General features: G+C 37.5%; 1 protein-coding gene across 1 annotated transcript in view; it reads left to right on the top strand.

Moving 5' to 3' along the window:
• IGF1R (insulin like growth factor 1 receptor) overlaps window positions 1-19,802 on the top strand; it is a 382,582-nt gene that overhangs the window by 239,392 nt on the left and 123,388 nt on the right. The gene's annotated exons all lie outside the window — the stretch shown is intronic.

Below are 19,802 nucleotides of genomic sequence, written 5' to 3'. Positions count from 1 at the left end.
GGGTTAAGAGAATTGCCTAGGGTCACACAGTTAATGAGTATCTCAGGCCTGATTTGAACTCAGGAAGATGAATCTTCCTGACTCCAGATGTGGTGCTCTGTCCACTGCACCACCCAGCTGCCCAGTAGACTTACATGCTCTTAAGACTATAAGTTCCCGTGTAGTTATTGAACTGAATTGGAAGAGGGAATTTCCTCACTGATTTATCAGTGAAGTCACAAATCCAGGGATTAAGGAGCCAAACCAAAACCATTATGGTACCATGGAAAGAGCACTGAACTTAAGAGTCACAGGACCTGAGTTCAAAGTCTCACTCTGCCACTTATTACTCGTGTGACCTTGGTCAAGTTACAAAACTTTCTTTGTCCTCATCTCTAAAATAAGAAGAATGGAGTAGATGACTTGTAGAACTGTGATCTTTTGGAATGTATACCTGAAAAGTTATTCCTTCCTATTTCTGCCCCGCGCCCCCCCAAACAATAGCCAACTATGGCTGTCTTTTGACTGAAGCCTCTCAAGTAATGCTGATAAATACAACCATATCTTACTGGGAATATGAGTTTTGACTTTCTTTTCTGAATGAATTTTTGGATGCAAAAAAAAAAAACATCCTTCCAAAACTGCAACTGAATCATTACTTGTCCTTATCCGTTTTTGTGAAGCCTTATATGCTGATGGTAATTGGGAAATTGTAGCTTTTGTTGCATCAACTATTGCTGGCCACGGAGTATCTGAAAGTAGTTTAGGAGTAATTTTAACAAACTCTTTCAAGATATTCCACCGTTTTGAGGTACAGAGAATAGTAAATATAACTTGTTCATCATTACTAGCATTATTTTGCATCATAAAACCAAATTGGCAGCTTTGCACAATAAAAGATTAAAGTGATGAGCCACGCAAGGAAAGAATAGAACTTGATTGTTCAGGCTCAGAATTCAAGACTGAACACCTTTGGTATGCCTTTCATATTTGCTTTGCTGTCACATGCCTTTTCTGAACAGTCATTTATATTTAATCTCATAGATATTAGTAAATCGGCCAAAACTTCTCCAGCACTATCTCCCACAAAGACAGTTTTTCCCCAGAAACTATAAACATTGGCCTTTCATAAATAATTGACATTTTGGAGTTAATTTCTTCATGAGATACAGCCTTTGCCTACAAAGTAATGAACCCTCTAACCAAGGTGATAAAGGATACAGCTATATTGTCTGGGAACGTAAGTGCTACATAATTTAAGGTATATGATCTTTTATCATTCTGTGATTCAACTACAGAAACTTAAACAACAGCAGGAAAGATTTTAATGCTCGATGTGAGAAACAGCAGGTTCTAGCAAGGGGAAGTTTATTTTTTCAGGAAAAGTGAAAACTTCCTTCTTTCTTGGCTTACTTAAAATGAAGTACTTCCTGAAGAGGAATGGATCAAGTACCCCACTCATTTTATTACCTGTAGGTCAGAATTCTTCCATTTCATTGTTCACCAAAGATATGAGTTTTTTTGTAACTATGGAATGTAGCTGAAACTAGCTCAGCCTCCACAATGAAAAGTAGATATTTACTTTTTAATCATGTTAAATTTGATGTTCTCGTGAATTTTTGACTCAAAATTATTTAGGCATGCTTGAATTTTGTCTAGTTTTAAATTGTTACTCCTTCCTCATCCTCCACCTTCCCTATCCCAAATTTTAGATTTTCATGGAACTAAGTTCACTCTCCGGAGTTTTGATGTTTATAACTGTGGCCTCTGTGTTTGACTCAAAGCCTGATGATTTTATGGAGCCAAGGTATTCATCTTGACATTAATGAATGAATAAAGATAAGTGTTTGAAAGCTATAAGGAATATGCATAGCTTGAAAGAAGATATGTGAGAAGAGACCCCTGGGACTAATCCACTGGGGTGGGAGGGTCCACAAGTGATGCATGTTTCACATATATTTGGATGATTATTTTGCTTTAGAAAAGATTTATTCTTTTTCTTGTCTTTAAAAAATGCAGTTTATTATATATCATAGGGATAGCCAGATAGCACAGCAGATGGAGTGCAGGACTTCGAGTCAGGAAGACGTGAGTTTCAAATGCAGCCTCAGCCACTTACTACCTAATGACCCTGGGCAAGTCTCTTAACCTCTCCTGGCTTCAGTTTCCCAAACTGTAAGATGGAGATAATAACCCAGGATGGTTGTGAGGATCAAATGAGATAAAAATTGTAAAGAGCTTAGCCCAATACTTGGCACATAGTAAATGCTATGTAAATATTAAGCTATTATTAGCTATCATATGTGATGACTCTGTGGGAGGGGGAAGGCAATAATGGGGAAAACTGTGGTGCTTTCAGAAACGAACAATATCAGTTAAAACTTAATTTTAAAAAACCACTGATAAGTAGAAATTTAAAACTGTCTTTAAGCTATCAACAGCTTTTTGCAATGAGCAGAGTTACAGTGGTGTGGGCATTTCTGTGCCTCAAACCTAATAATGTCAAGGACAGCATGTTTTATTTTCTCCACACTCCATTTATATTTTAGTCACCACAAAAATGAAAGTTATTGCAAAAAATAATGATAATAGCTTGGGTTGGCCTCTGGTTAGCCTTCTTCTTAATACTTTATTTGCCACCTTACCCTGACCCCTTGGATGACATGTGGTATAAGAAGAAATGGGGACAGTGTCCCACATGGGGGGGTTAATTGCTTAATATAGGGCTTCACTGGAACTGTTATCATCACCATCTTCCTGTCCAAAGAGTCTTACCTTGGCCCCTCCTGGAATATACCCAAGGTCAGGTGACTCGGCTTTATGACTACTAAATTGAAATTTATTGTTTTGCTGTTTGATTAGAATCTTCACGTTCATTTGTATTAACAGTATTTGGCCTTTAGGTTTTGTTTCCATCCCATTGTACTTCTCTAGGGGCATGGAACAGAGTGTTCTCTACCAAGGGATACGATAAACAGTTGTCATAATAGAGGCCTACATATCAGATTGGTTTAAAACAGGACTAGTACTTTATTATTGAAAGTATGAAATCTGTCAACAGCATATGGAAGAAAGGACTTTATAGATATCTATCAGTATGCCACTTTTATTTTGAACTATGTGAGATATAATATGTTGATAAAGATGCTACTAGTTTTATGTTATGGTGTATGAATTATTCATTTTAGAGATAATTACATTGGAACTTTAAAATAACAATCCTCTGGTCCCTGCTATTGGACCCTCTCATAGGTAAAATCACTTTATAATAAGTCATTAGATCATAGATTTAGAGCTGAAAGAGGGATAGTAACACCTTTCCCGAGTTGTTGTGAAGATTGAATAACATGTAAATGGTATGTAAATTCTAGCTGTTATTATATATTATATCATATAGTCTATAAGTGTTATTATTAAGAGATTATCAAATCCAACGCTATGATTTCACAGATTAGCAAACTGCAATCCATTCCAGTTAAGTGATTTGCCCAGAGTCTCAAAGCTAACATGCTAACTTTTTGTCCTGAAATTCCAAGCCTTCTGCAATCTAGTTCCTATATAACTTACCACTTTTATTTCATATTGTTCACCTTTATCACGGATTCTGTATTATAGGCAGTTCTCTGATTGCATCCTTCGATTTTTCACCTCTATGCATTTGTGCAGCCCATCCTTTGTTCCAATAATGCATTTCCTCCTCATCTCTGCTAGTTGAAATACTTCTCATTCTTCAGGGTACAGCTTAGGTGCCAACATCTCCATAAAGCTCTCTCTGATTCTCCTCTGAAAGTAACACCTCCCTCTTCATATTTTCTAGATGAACTTTAAATAGAATTTTCATTTGCCCTTATCAAATTCTACCATGCGTTATACTTGTCTTAATATTATATCTTCCTTCCACCAGTAAGATTATAAACCACTTGAAGGCAGGGGCTTTGTCATTTTTCAGCTTTATCTCCCTTATAAAGAGCACAGTTCCCAGCTGCTTAATAAACCCTCTGTTAGCAAGTAGAGGTTCTGAGGCTTGACTTTGCTTACTGGGAAGGATGACAATCATAGTTCTATGACTGACATTTGCTCTTCCCTCTTTTCCCTTTCTGTGATTGAATGATAAGCTGCCTACGTGAATGGTCACTTCCTCTGCTACCCTTTCTCACTATCTTTCCCCATCTGTCTCAGTCCTATATTTCCATGAAGCCCATCTTGCTTTGACCTCCCCTTCCACTGGGCACACATCAGTGTGTTCTATTATGTTGTTCTTGCAGTCGAGTTCTCCTTCCTTTCCTAAGGGGTTCAGCCCCTGGCTTCCTCTTTACCCTAATTCTTTACCATTATATCACAGTGAGAGAATTGAAAGGGACTTCTGAGGTCATTTTACAGGTGAGGAAACTGAGGCCCAGAGAGGTTGAGTGACTTACCCCAATTCACAGTAATAGATGGGTGTTGATGCCCCTTTAGACACTTGGGCCACCCAGTCCATCAGCCTCTTGACTCTCATGATCCCCACCTTTACTTCTCAGCCTCATCTAGGGACTCTAATATGTTTGATCATATCAATATCTTTACATGTTTTACTTCTATGATCCCGCATGCTGATATTCTCCCCAAACAAGTTCTGTCCTAAACAGCTCTCCTTCTGTTTCACTCTTCTCCCTTAACTTTACCCTTAAACTTACCCCTCTGCTCAAATTTTCTGTTTCTATTGAGGGGGCCATCATCCATCTAGTTACCCAGGTTCGCAACTTAGAGTCATTTTTAGCTCTTGTCTTCGTTACCATTCACTTGTCAGGTCTTGTTAATTACTATCTCCACGCCATCTTTGTTCATCTTTTCCCTTCCCTTCCCTCTCACCTCGATTACTGTAATAACCTCCAAATTGGTTTCCTCGCTTTTAGGCTGCTTCTTACCAATACCTCCTCCACTTGGCTGCCAAAATAATCTTTCTTCAGTGTAGGTCTGACTGTCATTGTACTGCTCAAGAAGGTAAAGGGTCTTTCTGTTGTCTCTAGGATGAAATACATTCTCCTCTGTTTCACATTGAGTCTTTCATAAGTTGGGCTGTAGGTGCTATCTCTTAGCTAAACTGGCTTACTCAAGTTCATCCTTGGTCACGATACCTACCTGCATTTTCACAGGCTTCTCTCCACGCCAGGAATGCTCTCAGCCCTCCTCTCTGCCTCTGGGAGTCTTGATTCCTTCAAGCTCAACTCAAGTGCTACCTCCTATATGAAGTCTTATATAATTCTCCTTCCCCCTTCTTTCCCACAACCCATATTCTTGGCAGTTATTTATTTGTTTATTTATTTTTGAGTGCTACATTGGGTCAGAAGAATTTAAGCTTCTTGAAGGCAGACTGTTTTTGCTTTTATTTTTGTCTTTGTTACTCCAACACCTAATACAGGGGTAGGCGACCTGCGGCCTCAAGGCTACATATAGCCCTCTAGGTCCTCAAGTGTAACCCTGTGACATTCAAAGGCCTCGAGTCCTAAAACAACAATGCCTTGCATAGAGTAATTTTTTTTTTCTTTAATGAAAATGCTTTTTAAATAGCCTACAGAATCAATGTCCAGGTTTACTCTTTCCTGTAGTTAAATTATTAAGTCAGACTCTTTGGATGGCTTTTAAAGGAATAGATTCAATTTTCTTTAATGACAGTTGTAACATGGTAACTATAACAACAGTAACATAGCTAGCATTTACATATTGATTGGGCACAACTAGGTGGCACAGTGAACAGAGTGCCAGGCCTAGAGCCTACTCAAGCTCAGCCCCAGATATAGCGGGGTGACCCTGAGCAAGTATACCCTGGCCCACCCCCCAACCAGCAAAATGAACTGGAGAAGGAAATGGCATGCACAGCAAGAAAACCCCAAAAGTGGTCACAAAGAGTCGGACACGACTCAAAGACGATTAAACAACAACAAAGACATTGATTTAAGTTTGCAAAAGTACTTCATGGGTGATCTCCTTTGGTCTTCACAACTACCTTGGGTGAAAGGTAATTATTATCTACATTTTACAGATGATGATCCTGAAGCTCCCAAAAGTCAAGTGACTTGCCCAGGGTCACAAAGCTAGTTAGAGTCTGAGGCAGAGGATTTGATCTCAGGTCTTCCTAATTCCAAGGCCACTGTAAAGATTCTGTACTTCAGGGTAGAAACAATTTGAACCAGAGACAGAAAGATGCTTTTTTTTTTCTTTTCTTTTTAGATAGGGTGTCACCTGCTGAGCAAGCTTGGTGAAGTGGAGAAAACAATACCCATTGCTAGCAATATCTGGGTTTGTTGTTCTTTGTTGTTCTCCTACCTTAGTCCTAAATTCCTTTTTGGGCATTCCCTAAATCATTTAGCTTCCCTGACCCAAATTAAGGGTAGATTTCCCTTTGTTCTGTGTTTCATTCCTGTCTGAATCCTGGTGACCCCACCTGGTGTCTTCCCAGCAAAAACACTGGAGCAGCCTACTACCTCCCTCTCCAGCTCACCCCATAGATAAGGAAACTGAGGCAAATAGGGCCAAGTGATCTGCCCAAGGTTACACAGTCCATAAGTGTCTGAGGCTGAATCCAAACCCAGGTCCCCCTGACTTCTAAGCCAGCACTCCATCCACTGCACCACCCAGCTGACCCAAGTTTAGATTAGAAAACTGTATTTGTTTGCAAACCTCCGGATATATTTTTTCTTTGTATCCCTTTCTTCTTCTTTTTTAAATTTAGTATTTTATTTTTCCCCAGTTAAATGTAAAAGCAGTTTTTTACATTCGTTTTTAAAATTTTGAGTTCCAATCTGTCCCTCCTTCTCCCTCCTCATCTTCATTGAGAAGGCAAGTGATTCAATATAGATTATACATGTATAGTCTTGCAATATACTTCCATATTAGTCACGCTATGAAAGAAAACATAGACCAAAAAAAACTCAATAAAAATAAAGAAAGTTTAAAAAGTATGCTTCAACCTGTATTCAGACACCATCAGTTCTTTCTTTGGGGTTGGATAGCATTTTTCATCATAAGTCTTTCATAATTTCTTAGATCATTGTATCGCTTAGAATAGCTAAGTCATTCACAACTGATCATCTTACAATGTTGCTGTTAATTTGTACATAGTACATTTCACTTTGCATCAGTTCATGTAAGTCTCTCCAGGTTTTTCTGAGAGCATCCTGCTCATCATTTCTTATAGCACAATAGCATTCCATCATAATATGTATCATAATTTGTTCAGTCATTCCCCAATTGATGAGCATTCTCCCAATTTCCAACTCCTGCCACCAGAAAAGAGCTACTATAATTATTTTTATACATATAGATTCTTTTCCTTCTTTGTTTCTTGTCTCTTTCAGGATACAGACGTAGTACTGGTATTGCTAAGTCAAAGGCTATGCATGATTTTATTTCTCTTGAGTCTTTTATTTGAAAATCAGATTTTCTATTCAGCCCTGGTCCTTTCTTCAAGAGTGCTTGAAAATTCTCTATTTCACTGAATGTCTATTCTCCGCGCCCCCCCCCTCCCCCAGGCATATACTCAGTTTTGCTGGGTAGGTGATTCTTAGTTATAATCCTAGCTCCTTTGCCCTCTAGAATATCATGTTCCAAACCCTCTGATCTTTTAATAAGGCTACTAAATCTTGTGTTATCCTGACTATGGCTCACAGTATTTGGATTATTTCTTTCTGGATGCTTGCAATATTTTCTCCTTGACCTGGGAGCTCTGGAATTTTGCTTTATAATATTCCTGGAGTTTTCATTTTGGGATCTCATTCAGGAAGTGATTGGTAGATTCTTTAAATTTCTGTTTGACTCTCCAGATCTAAAAAATCAGAGCATCTTTTTTTGATAATATCTTGAAATATGATGTGTAGGCTCCCCCCTTTTTTATCATAGCTTTTAGGTTGTCTAATAATTTTTAAATTATCTCTCCTGGATCTGTTTTCCAGGTCAGTTGTTTTTCAGTGATACATTTCACATTGTAGTCCATTTTTTCATTCTTTTGGTTTTGTTTTATTGGTTCTTGATTTCTCATAAAGTCATTTGCTCAATTCTAAGTTTTAAGGAATTATTTTCTTCAAGTGAGCTTTTGTACCTCCTTTTCCCTTTGGCCAAATCTACTTTTTAAGGAGTTTTTTCTTCAGTGAATTTTTGTTACCCTTTTTCATGTGTCCAATTCTGCTTTTCAAGGCATTCTTCTCCTCATTGACTTTTTGTACCTCTTTTACCATTAGGCCTAATCTGTTTTTCAAGGTATTATTTTCTTCAGTATTTTTGTGTGTCTCCTTTACCAAGCAAAACTGTTGACTCATTTTTCATTATTTTCTTGTGTCACTCTCATTTCTTTTCCCAATTTTTCCTCTACCCCTCTTATTTGATTTTCAGAATCCTTTTTGAGCTCTTCCAAGGCCTGAGACCAATTCATATTCTTCTTGGAGGCTTTGGATGTAGGAACTTTGACTTTGTTATCTTCTGAGTGTGTGTTTTGATCCATAGTGACTTTATGTGGTCAGAATTTTTTTTCTGTTTGCTCATTTCCCAGACTATTTCTTGACTTTTAACTCTTTGCTAAAGTGGGGCTCTGCTTCCAGGATGGAGGGTGCATTGTCCCAAGCTTCAGGGGTTTTGTGCAGTTGTTTTCAGAGATAATTCTAGGGACTTGTAAATTTTCAGTACTTCCAAGGTGGTATGATCTAAGGAGAGGTTTGTTTACTACTCTCGGCCTATGCTCTGGTCTGAGTGACCACAGGCACTCTTTTCTGCCCTGGAGCTGTGAGGAGGGTTCCCCTCACACACATACTGTGGCCACAAGCTCTGATGTGCTAGTGCTCCTCCTCACCCTGGGACTGCCACCCAGGACTGTGACCTGGATCTGAGTATGGACAAAGTAACAGAGTCCTGCCTCAGTGCTAGCAAAGAGACCCCTTTAATCTCCTTCTGATCAGGTTTTTTTTGTTTGTTTTTTACCATCTAAGGACTGAGAGCTCCCAACTTAGCTGCTCTCACTGTTCATTCAGTGGCTCCCAAGGCCTGCTCCAGGTTTGCTGGGGCTGGGGCTGTGCTGGTACAGCCTGTACTGTACTGTACTCCACTCTCACCTCGGTGTTACAGACCTTCCCTGCTGACCGTCTAAGTTGTCTTTGGCTGGAAAATTACTTCATTGCATCCTTTTGTGGGTTCTACCACTCTAGGAATTGTTTTATAGCATTATTTAAAGGTGTTCACAGGGATTTGGGGAAGAGTACAGGCAAGTCACTGTATTTTCTTCACCATCTTGGCCTAGAGTAATTCTTTAATAAATATCTATTGAAAGTTAAAAGTTTGTTTTCTGGACAGATCACCTTTTCCAAACTATTTCATTCCTAATAGTCTCCTATCTCACAGGTTTTTAGAATAAGAGTGACATGTCAAGATAATAAAATTCAATTTCCGTGTTTAACAGATAAGGAAACTGAGACCTCAAGAGATGAACTGAATTAAAATTAACATTGCTAGTTAGTGTTAAAGCCCATGTTAAACTGGTACATTAAAGTACATCTGGAGTGTTGAGTGAAATGACGTCTGAGTCAAAGTATGGGTAGTGTCATGTAAATGAAATTTCTTTCATACATCAGTGGTTAGCAACATGACCCAGAATAGGAGCTGTAAATATAGATTATTTGGGGGTACCTTTTTTAATCCTCAGAAGACTTCTGGCATATTTAATTTTAAAATGATTTAATGTACTATAAAGGCACACTCAAACCAATTAGGTTTTCCTAGCTAATGAATTTGTTGGCATAACAAAATGCAACCTGTGTCAGTTGCAGTTTTTGAAAGAGGAGTAAACATTTCTCTCAGTTGTTTTCCTTTAAGTAATGGAATTTTCTGTGATGTTTACTTCAAGCAAAATCATAAAATTCATTCTTTATAATCCCACATAAGCTTTGTGGAAACACCGTTTAAGTTTTCAAACGCCAAATTTTCTCATTTTTAACCAGTTTTCCATTTTAACCTGCTTCTCTACATTATCCTTTATAAGCCTGCTTCAGGGATTCCATCTTTTTCGAGAGAATGGAAGAAGTTTTTTGCACCTTGCAACAGCTGTTATATTGGGAAATGAGGTTGCTGCTACATAAAGTAATATTCTGCCTTTAGTCAGATACATTTATATCGTTTTTGCACACTGTGATAGGAGACAGGTTTTTTGAATGGGGTGTTAGCTTACTTTCATTGGAAGAACAAAACAGTCTTTAAGATTTTTCAGCTAAATGTCCATATAAAACTTAATATTTTAGCATCTCCTTGGAGTTTGCCATTTGGGTACCCAGTTGAAAGCTATTTAACCACTCAGCGACCCAAGCAAGTTTTCAAAACTATCAGTTGCAGAAGAGTTTCCAGTCTTCATGAGAGGAAGAGCTCCCATACTTGGAGTCATGGAGTTCCCAACAGTGATGAAATCATAAATCCAGCTATGAGGGTGGTATTTGGAGATTCTCTGTCTCTCCATATAAATGTGTGTGTCTGTATACATGTATACATACACTATGCACCCATATACGTATCTATGTATACATACACATTTTATGCATAAATGTTATAGAAATATACACTACTACCGTGAGTAGGATGAAAGAAGCTTCTTCCAAGATTACATTTGTTGCCTAGGAGTGACTGTTTTGGTGAGATTTTAGTTAATTGTTCTCATAGGTTAAAATTTGATATGAATTTAAATTGTTTCACACATAAACAGTATATACAATTAATAAGTAACATTTAGTTGTTTGCTTAATAAATCCTTGTTAATTGGTTGTTTCTTTTCCAGTGGTAGATGTTTGGCTATATTTCAATTCTGAAGAGAGCAGCAACATAGTAAAAAATTTTGATTTTCTTATACCTCTTGGCTTCTTAGATTTTTAAAAAAATACTCCTCCTATTTATCTTCTAAGATCTCCTCTTTATCTATCCTAGCCTAGCCTGGAGTACACATCGTAACTAAAATGTGTTCAAAGTTAGAAGGTTACATGTTCAAAATTCTTTAATTCTATACTTCCATTAAAACACCAGCTTATGGGCACTTAATAATATTAATTAATTGATAGATAAATAGAAGAAACACTGCACTCAATGTAAAAAAAAAAAACAACTGAGTTCGGTTTTTGACCCTGCCATTTAAGCTTTGTGACAGTGGGCAATTTTATTTACCCTTCCGATCCTCTTTGATCTGTAAAATGGGAATTATTTTTTAAACAACTGAATTCTCTCCTAGGATTGCTGTAAGAATCTAATGAAACAATATCTACAAAGTGCTTTTTAGTCATTAGGCACTAAATACATATATCAGCCATCATGCAATAAACATGCTGCTGACAAGCTGCCCAAAATAGCCACCTGAGTTAAAGTAGGAATGATGAAGTTTTAGATGTTGTTTGAATAAACTGTGCTTGGTCTCTTCGAATACAGTCTTTGCTTGCCTACCCCTTAGTCAGGGACAGGGCCTCTTTTGAAAGCAGGCTTTCAGGCTCATGAAGCTACATTGTGTAAACATCTTAAGCAATAATTTATCCTCCAGAAGGCAGCCAAATGAACAGTTCCAACCTGGTTAGGGTTCCCTTAAAGCTCAAAGCAGCATGTTTTCTCCTTAAATAGATAAACATAGTGATAAGGTCCTATAACAGTAGTGAGGTCAAAAGCAATAATGGATTGTGATCAGAAACAAAATTGACGAGGAATTACTATTTAATTCCTTCGCCCTGAATAAGTTGCACACTGCAAGTAAATTGCAAGTTGGATGTGTTTCTTGCCTACTGAGATTAGAAAAATTGCTTCTCCTCAGGCTGATGAAGCATTTAATTTGTTTTTATATATGCTTTTGAGCTAAATGACCTTGCAATGAGATCAAAGCTCCAGAAATCAGAGGTGAAGTCCATCACAGCATCTGATTCATCTTGGTACTGGTTGTTGATAGTATGGTGTGAGAGGAGGATTTGAAAAAAACAAAACAATTAACAGAAATGTAGTTTTTAAAAGGGAGCTAAGACAAATGGAGTATACTCTTCCCAACCCCTTCTGCAGCTTCCCCCAAAAACTGTTGTTTTCCTTTTTTCTTAAACAGAAGTAAGAATAAAATTAGGCAAGGATCAAATAAACAAAAACAAAACCTCAGCAGCATTTTAAAGAGCATGTGTGATTTTCAGTTACAGTGCTGACAGTTATTGCTCAAAGTTCTTGCTAGTGGTACTAAATCACACCCACTGAGGTCTGCAGCACTATGAACCTTCCCTCTTTTCTTCTGCACTGTGTGTGTGTGCGTGTGTGTGTGTGTGTGTGTGTGTGTGTGTGTGAGAGAGAGAGAGAGAGAAAGAGAGAGAGAGGTTGAGACGGAGTGGGTGTGAGACAAACGGGGAAGAAGGGGAGGGGGGTGAGACAGAGTGATAGAAACCAAAAGCTTGAGCGTTGTTATTTCCACCTCCCAACCCCCAGCAAGGAAAAGGGATGTCGCATCCTTTTACCTCTGCGTTTAGTGGACAGAGGTTGTTTACTACTTTCTACTCGGAATAACATGCCAATCATGTGGGACCTCCCTTTTCTCTGTCCAATTGGCTTGTTGGGAAATTCCACCTTTATGTTGGTACTCGATTAGTGACTGGCTAAAGGAGCTTGTCAGTCAAATGGGCATCCCACAAAGATGCAGTAGTAGTATGAGGGACGAAATCGACGCAGCTGAAGGGAAGTCATCCTCTTCTCTCAACTAGAATTGGGTATATCTTAATGAAACTGGAAAGCAGTAACCTAACCCAATAATGTCTTCTGATGGCATCAGCCCCGAGCTGAAAATAGAGAATCAGGGAAACCCTCCTTTTTATTTGTTTTAAAACCTAATTTTGATGCAGCTGCAGATCCACCCTTCAGGCGCCCCCCACCCCCACCCCGTATTCTCCCCTCTCCCACTGAGAGGCCATTACAGCCTGCTGTTTACAAAATGACATTCCTCTCCTATCCCCTTACTTACTTCATGTCCTGAGCCTGATTTTTCTTTTCTAGCAGGTGGCGTAAGGGAAGCAGGAAGGAGGTTGTTTTTCTGTATGTTTTTCTTCATGAGGAGAATCCTAGCTTTGTGGCTATGCATCATTATGTGCCACGGTTCAATCTATTATCATTTCCCCTCTTCAGATTATGTAGGATACTCGAAGGTAAAGGAATTCTTTGAGGTGGGAATAAAGCATCAGAAACAGGTATGGTTTCTGTGGGATTGCTAAAAGACTGATTTTTACAGTGCAAAATACAAGTTTAATTTTTTTTACCTCCTTAAGAGGTTAGTTTCCTGTAAAGGAATTGGCATTTTGAGTTTGTTTGTTTGTTTTTAGGGCAGCATTGTGGGATTTTCAAAAAAATGTTTTTCTACCTTTTGCTGTGATGTGAATCAGGTTTCCTATTTCCAGCAGTACAATGTGGTTGTATTCAATGTGATAGAGGAGTAGTGGACATGAATTATTTGCGACAGGGTTGCCTGGAAGATGTGGAGTGGATTTTACGTAGAATGGAGCAGCTCTGGTATCAGAGTCTTCTCTGTTACACAGACTCCGAGCAGGAAGCAAAGCCAAAATGGCACAGTAAAGCATGTGGCATTCAGTTTAAAATTACCTTTTTCCCTCCAATGCCAAATCCCAGTCTATTTGTCTTTTTTTTTTAAATGCACACATATTCTCTCTCCTTCTCTCTACCCTCCCCCCCCACACACACACATAACACGATTATTTAGAAATAGTTTTATTTTACAGGTGATTAGACAGAAAAAATTTTTTACAATGAAAAAGCTAATGTTGTAAATGTTTTCTGTATGGTTACTGTAGTTTAAGGCCCCTTGAGTTTTCCAGATCTTACTGAATGCATCATCATTTACTTCATGACCCATAGAAAGTATTCTCATTGATAAACTGATAATTACCAAAATTGTATGTGGAGGTCCAGACTTGTAAGAATTACATTCCAACCCTTCTTAAGAAACAGTAGATTTGGATACAAACACTTGTCTTGGTGGATCTCTTCAGCGACTATAGAATATCTCAAAGTAAAATAGAAAATAGGCCCATCTAACTCTGAGATTCAGTATAATGAATAATATGATAGAAATGTGACCCGTAATGTATGAAAATGTAAGATGCAGTTGATAGAAGGAAGTAAATATGGCTAAAATTAAATGTTGTAACATTGTATTTTTCTCTTTTTTTCCTGCTTTATAAAATTTGTTACAAAGCAGGGAAAAAGAGAAAAGCCCAAATGGGGTCATGAAGGGTTGGCTGAAACAACTGAACAACAACAAAAAAAAATTGTTAAAATTTTACTTCTTTTATAAGAAGGCTCTTCTTGTCTTTTACTTCCTTCATTAGAAGACTATTCTTGTCTCTATCCTAGTTTTTAAAACCCCAGTTGCTGAATTTTCTAAGTGGAAGAGAATTTCCAAATCATTTAGCACAGCTCATCTATTTTGTAGATGAGGAAACCTCAGTCAAGGGTGATGTGATTTGACAGGGTCACAAACATATTGATAAACTGGCCAGTCATTTAACCATTGTAATTAGATAAAGCCAGTATAATCACTATAATAAACACATGAACCTTGCTGTCTTATCCAATGAGATATATATGGAATATCTTATAAAACAGAAAATATCATTTAAACTATAAGCTTCTATGACTAGTTCAGCTTAGATGACAACTTTGTTTAGTTAAGTGGAGAAAGTGGAAATTAGTGAACTCAGCTTCTGCAAAGAACAACATGAGAAAGTGAAGATGAAAAATGGATGTGGATATAAAGGTATGTACCTTTTTGAGTAGATTTTAATATTAAAACATTCAGTATTAGAATCACAGAATTTTGGTCCTGGAGAGGACCATAGATTTGATGTAGTTCAACCCTCTCATTTTACAAACAAAAAAATGAGGCCAGGAGAGGGTAAGTGATGGGTTCAAGGACATCTGGCTAGTCACATGGCTTGACAGGGACTGAAATGTAATTCTGACATCCTGTTGATTTTTTCCTACTATGCCACACTGCCTCATGAATTGTATATTTTATATTGACTTTAAAAACCACAAATTAACATTATCTCAGTTATATTGTATTTTATTTATTTTGCTAAGTATTTCCCAAATACATTTTAACCTGGTTTGGGCTGCCCTGGGGAGTTTGCTGAGTTTGATACCTCTGCCTTAAAGACTACTTAAAGATTGTCTAAGTCCACATTTTAAGTAAATGTTCTCCCCTTTCACCTTCCTATATGTCTATTACTCATATCTCTTACTTCCTATTTATTTATTTACAGGAACATTTTGAGCCTTTATCTTTGGCCTTTTTCTGCATCTCTTGTTCTTGTTTTTCCAGGTCAACCAGTCTGTAGAGAAGCCAAGCTTTACAGTGCCAGGGTACAGAGTCTGACTGGCCAAAATTTGTTATAGCATCCTAGTATATTGGGGAGAAAAGTGGGTAAAAATGAAATGAATTGTTCAGGTTTGTCTTCTGTTAAAGGAAGCCATTGCTTTTTTCTTTTAGCTCTTGAACTTACTGTACCGAACAAAAATAAACCAATCCTATATTGTTATCAGCATTAATTTTTAGTTGCAAAATCAACTGGGGCAGAGTATGATGACTACAACCCCCACTACTTGGGGGATGCTGAGACTGATGGATCTTTGGAGCTGGAGAACTGTGAGTAGGGTTGAAGCATCAATTCGATACAAATATAGCAGGCCCAAGAGGATGAGACTGTCTGACCACCTGAGGAGAAGTGAACCAGCCCAGGTTAAAAAACAGAGCAGATTAAAGCTCCTCCTTGCCAGTCAGCAGTGGAATCCTTGTGAGTGGACTCTTCACTTCTAGCCTGGGTGAAATAGGTAGGCTAGTATCCAAAAAAAGAAAAAATAGCCACTGTTTTCATGATGTTCCACTTCTAATAGTTCACCATTGCTTACATGATTAAGTCAAACATTTTTAGCTTGACTTTCCCAAAGTGGTCCCTAATGTGCTTTAGTTTGACTTTGTGTAATCAGGCCATATTTTACCTTTCAGACTTTATTGGTGGTGCATTGTAGTGTTACGTACACTCAATTTGAAAGATCAAATTCTAGCTCTAGTACTTACATCATATTTGATTAAAACTCTCTAGGCTTCTGCTTTCTCATCTCTAAAATGAGCTGTTTGAATTACATTATTTCTGTGTCTTCCAGCTCTATCATCCTGTAATTCCACAATCCACTTCCTTTTTAATTATCTCCATCAATTTTCATGTAACCATAAAGGGCAAGGAAAGCCTAACACTTTCTTTGACAAAATAAACCAAGGCTGTTTACTTGTGTGGTAATTCCTCAGCTATCCAAATACTTCACTGATTCAGAAGACAGACAAAAAAATTTTTTTTTAAGGATTGTAATTTAAAATAGCTATCCTGTCATTTGAAAGCTAGCACTTTAAGCTTTGTAAAACGTTTTACGTTTTATTCATTTGGTCCTCACAACAATCTTGTGAACTGGGAGTTTTTATCACCATTCTACAGATGACGAAATTGAAGGTTGAGTGACTTGGGATCTGAAGGAAGATTTGAATTGGTCTTCCTGCCTCCAAGTCTAGCATTCTGTCCACCAGGCTGCCTAGCTGAAAAAAAAAAAAAAGTCTTCTGAACCATCAGAGTAAATGTTACCAAATCCGTGTGCTATATACTCAATGGCCAAAGTCTTAAGTCTTCACTCCTATTTTTTATTTTCATTTCATGCACAATGTGAGGCAGCTAGGTGGCGCCATGGTGCATAGAGCACTGAGTCTAGAGTTGGAGAAGACCTGAGTTCAAATTTTGAATCAGATGCATACTAGGACCCTTAACTGCTGCGTGCTTCATTTTCCCCATCCGTAAAATGGGAATGATCATAGCACCTACCTCCCCTGGGCTGTTGTGAGGATTAAATGAGAGAAGAATTGTAAAGCACTTAATACTGTATAAACACTATATAAATGTCAGCTATTAAATACAAATTACCTGATTTTCTAGACTGCAACAGATTAGAAGCTGCTTATCAAAAACGAGATAAAGGAGTGGCTTTGAGTTGTTAGAAGTGAAGGCTGATGTAAAGAAAAGAGGGGGGAAAAACTTTTTTTCAAAAAAACAGGCATGCAATCTCAAAAGCCAATTGTCTATGGAACTATTTTACTGTAGGGACTAACGTATCTCAGTAGGCCCTAGGAAGTTCCGCTTTATTACTAAACAACTAATGTTCATAGTGATGATCCCAAGTTATAAAAAAAATGAAATTAAATTCAATATTTCCTTTAAAAAGCCAAGCAACTGTGAAATAAATTTTATAAAGCTATCCATAAAAATCATCAACATACTCCCTGAGAAGACCTCTTATGCTGTAGTTCAGAGAATTTCTTAAGGATTGCCCATGTTGGTCTATTCTCCTTCATTTACAGATAAAGGAAATTAAAGTCCGAAGTAATGAAGTGACTTACCCAAGGTCTTACCACCCAAGTGACTTACACAAGTTTGATAGTAGCAGAGCCAGACCTGAATTCTGGGTTTCCTCTCCCCAGTTCAGTGCTCTCATCTTTGCTATTCCAAAGACACGAAGACTAATTTTGAAGAAGGACCACTTAGCAAACTTTTTATTTATGCTTTTATTCTAAAAATACATTGCTCTGTTATATGAGGATGTACATTAATTCTGGACGCTGATAAATGGCCATGTCTTTGGATTTCATAAATATGGCTGGATTTTTATCTCCCAGTCCCAAAGTAGCCTATTTCATTTTAGGGCAGTTTTAACGGATAAGAAGTTTTTCCTGACGTTGAACTGCAATTTGCTTTTATCCCATTTTAACAAGTCTAACGTGTCTTCCACAAATAAACCCTTCAGTCTTTTCCTGTGAGGTGAGTTCAAGTCCTCTCCAGATTTTCATCAACCACTTTTAGGCACACTGGTTCATCAGTGAGTTTATAGTTCCTTTAAACTGGGCAGATTTCTTCCATGTGAACTGCTGTGCTGCGAAATTGTATGTCCCCCACCTCGTCCTGGTGCACTTGACTTTTTGAACGTGGTACAGGACTTTAAAATTTAATGAGGAAATAGGGAGAAATCTGTGAGTCAGTAAAATTTATTGAATACCTACTATGTGCCAGGCACTTTGCAGAGTGCTGAATAAATGTAATTGTTGGGTCACCTACAAAGTTTGATTCTTCTGAGATCATGGTAGCGCATACTTTGCAACTATTTACAAACATGCGGAGAATATTATAGTTTAAATTATGAACTTTCATGGTACACAGCAATGAGTACTCATTGAAAGCATTACATAATTTCTGAAACATAATGTTGGCTGATTTTTTTCTCCCCTTCATTTCTGGGTAATGTGCATTCTTTGTCCACACTTTTTTGTTTTGTTTTTTTCTGTGTGGAATTTTAGGCTAGTGTTTGATTCACCATTTATTTAGAGGCTTGATGAAATCAGCTTTATGTCACAGGCAAATAAAAAGCATCTGTACAACCTTATCAAAGGTAAAGGAATTGCTTTTGAATTTGGATTTTGCAAATGGCCAGATTGATAATTTTGTTTGTTGATGTATATTCCAAATAATAAAGGATCACTGAACCAAGTTTTATCTGTATTATATCTGTAATGAAATTTCATATAGTCTTAATACCTGCAATGAAAACATTTTATTGGACAGAGCCTTCAAGACACATACTCTCTCTCTTTGTGTGTGTGTGTGTGTGTGTGTATGTGTATGTGTATGTTCAGACAGTGGTATGTTCTTTATACCTCAGTCAATTCTGTGATTGTACAGGCATGATCTAAAACAGCGATTTTTAGCCTGGGATTTGATCCGTGGACAGCTTCTAGGGGAGGAGCACACCCATCAGCTTGGATGGGAAAAAAAATACATCTTTAGTTTCGTTAACTTTGAATTGAAATTCAGCATTTTCTTCAGTTTATGTATGTAGGCCACAAACAGTTTTTGTAAAAAGGATCCATAGGCTTTGCCAGATGGTCAGAGGGGTCAACAACACAAATGGTAAATAATCCCAGGTCTAGAGCTTACATACAGGTGACTAAGAGGGCTATGGAAGTATTCATAGTAGATACAAGGCTGAAGTTCTTTCCTTATCTCTTCCTCAAAATCCCTTAAGAAACAGCTTAAGCACCTTCCCTTCCCCTGTCCCTCCCAACTGTCTATTCTGTGTATATTTATATAGGTACATGCTATTTCCCCTTCTCTGAGGGGCTTATTTCACTTTTGGACTGTGTCTCTATCTCCAGTGCCTCAAGTGTGTAGTAAGTGCTTAATAAATGCTTATTGACTGAGTGATAAGATAGAGGATGTCCCAAAAGTCAGTGCAATTTCAAGCATTAATAACTTACTATTACTAATTACTACTGATGGCTTAGCGAAAAGAACTAGCTTAAAAGATAATACCAAGAACATGTATGATTACACTGTTATAGAAATGCTTGCTTTATTCCATAAATTAAAAATAAAATAATATAATTTTTTTAAAAAAAAAAAGAACATGTATGTCCAGAAAAGGAGGTGAGTTAGTCATGTAGCAAGATTGAGGATTAAAAAATGCTGACTCCAAGTATTATACTGATATCCACAAACTAATTAAAAAAACCCAGAGGAAGCCATCCAATGTGATTCATGGTTACCCTATGGGGAATTTATTGAATTATATGGATAAAAATAACATAGAATGTATCATATAATGGATAGTTTTAATATTTGCACCAGTGTAAAAAGTTACACAAATGAATGAGTTCAAGGATCCATCAAAGTGGACTTCAAAGAGAAATGATAAGATTTTTGTCTGCT

Source organism: Trichosurus vulpecula, chromosome 8, assembly GCF_011100635.1.
Source record: "Trichosurus vulpecula isolate mTriVul1 chromosome 8, mTriVul1.pri, whole genome shotgun sequence".
In the NCBI taxonomy this organism is placed as follows: Eukaryota; Metazoa; Chordata; class Mammalia; order Diprotodontia; family Phalangeridae; genus Trichosurus; species Trichosurus vulpecula.
This window is presented reverse-complemented; position numbering and strand designations above follow the sequence as displayed.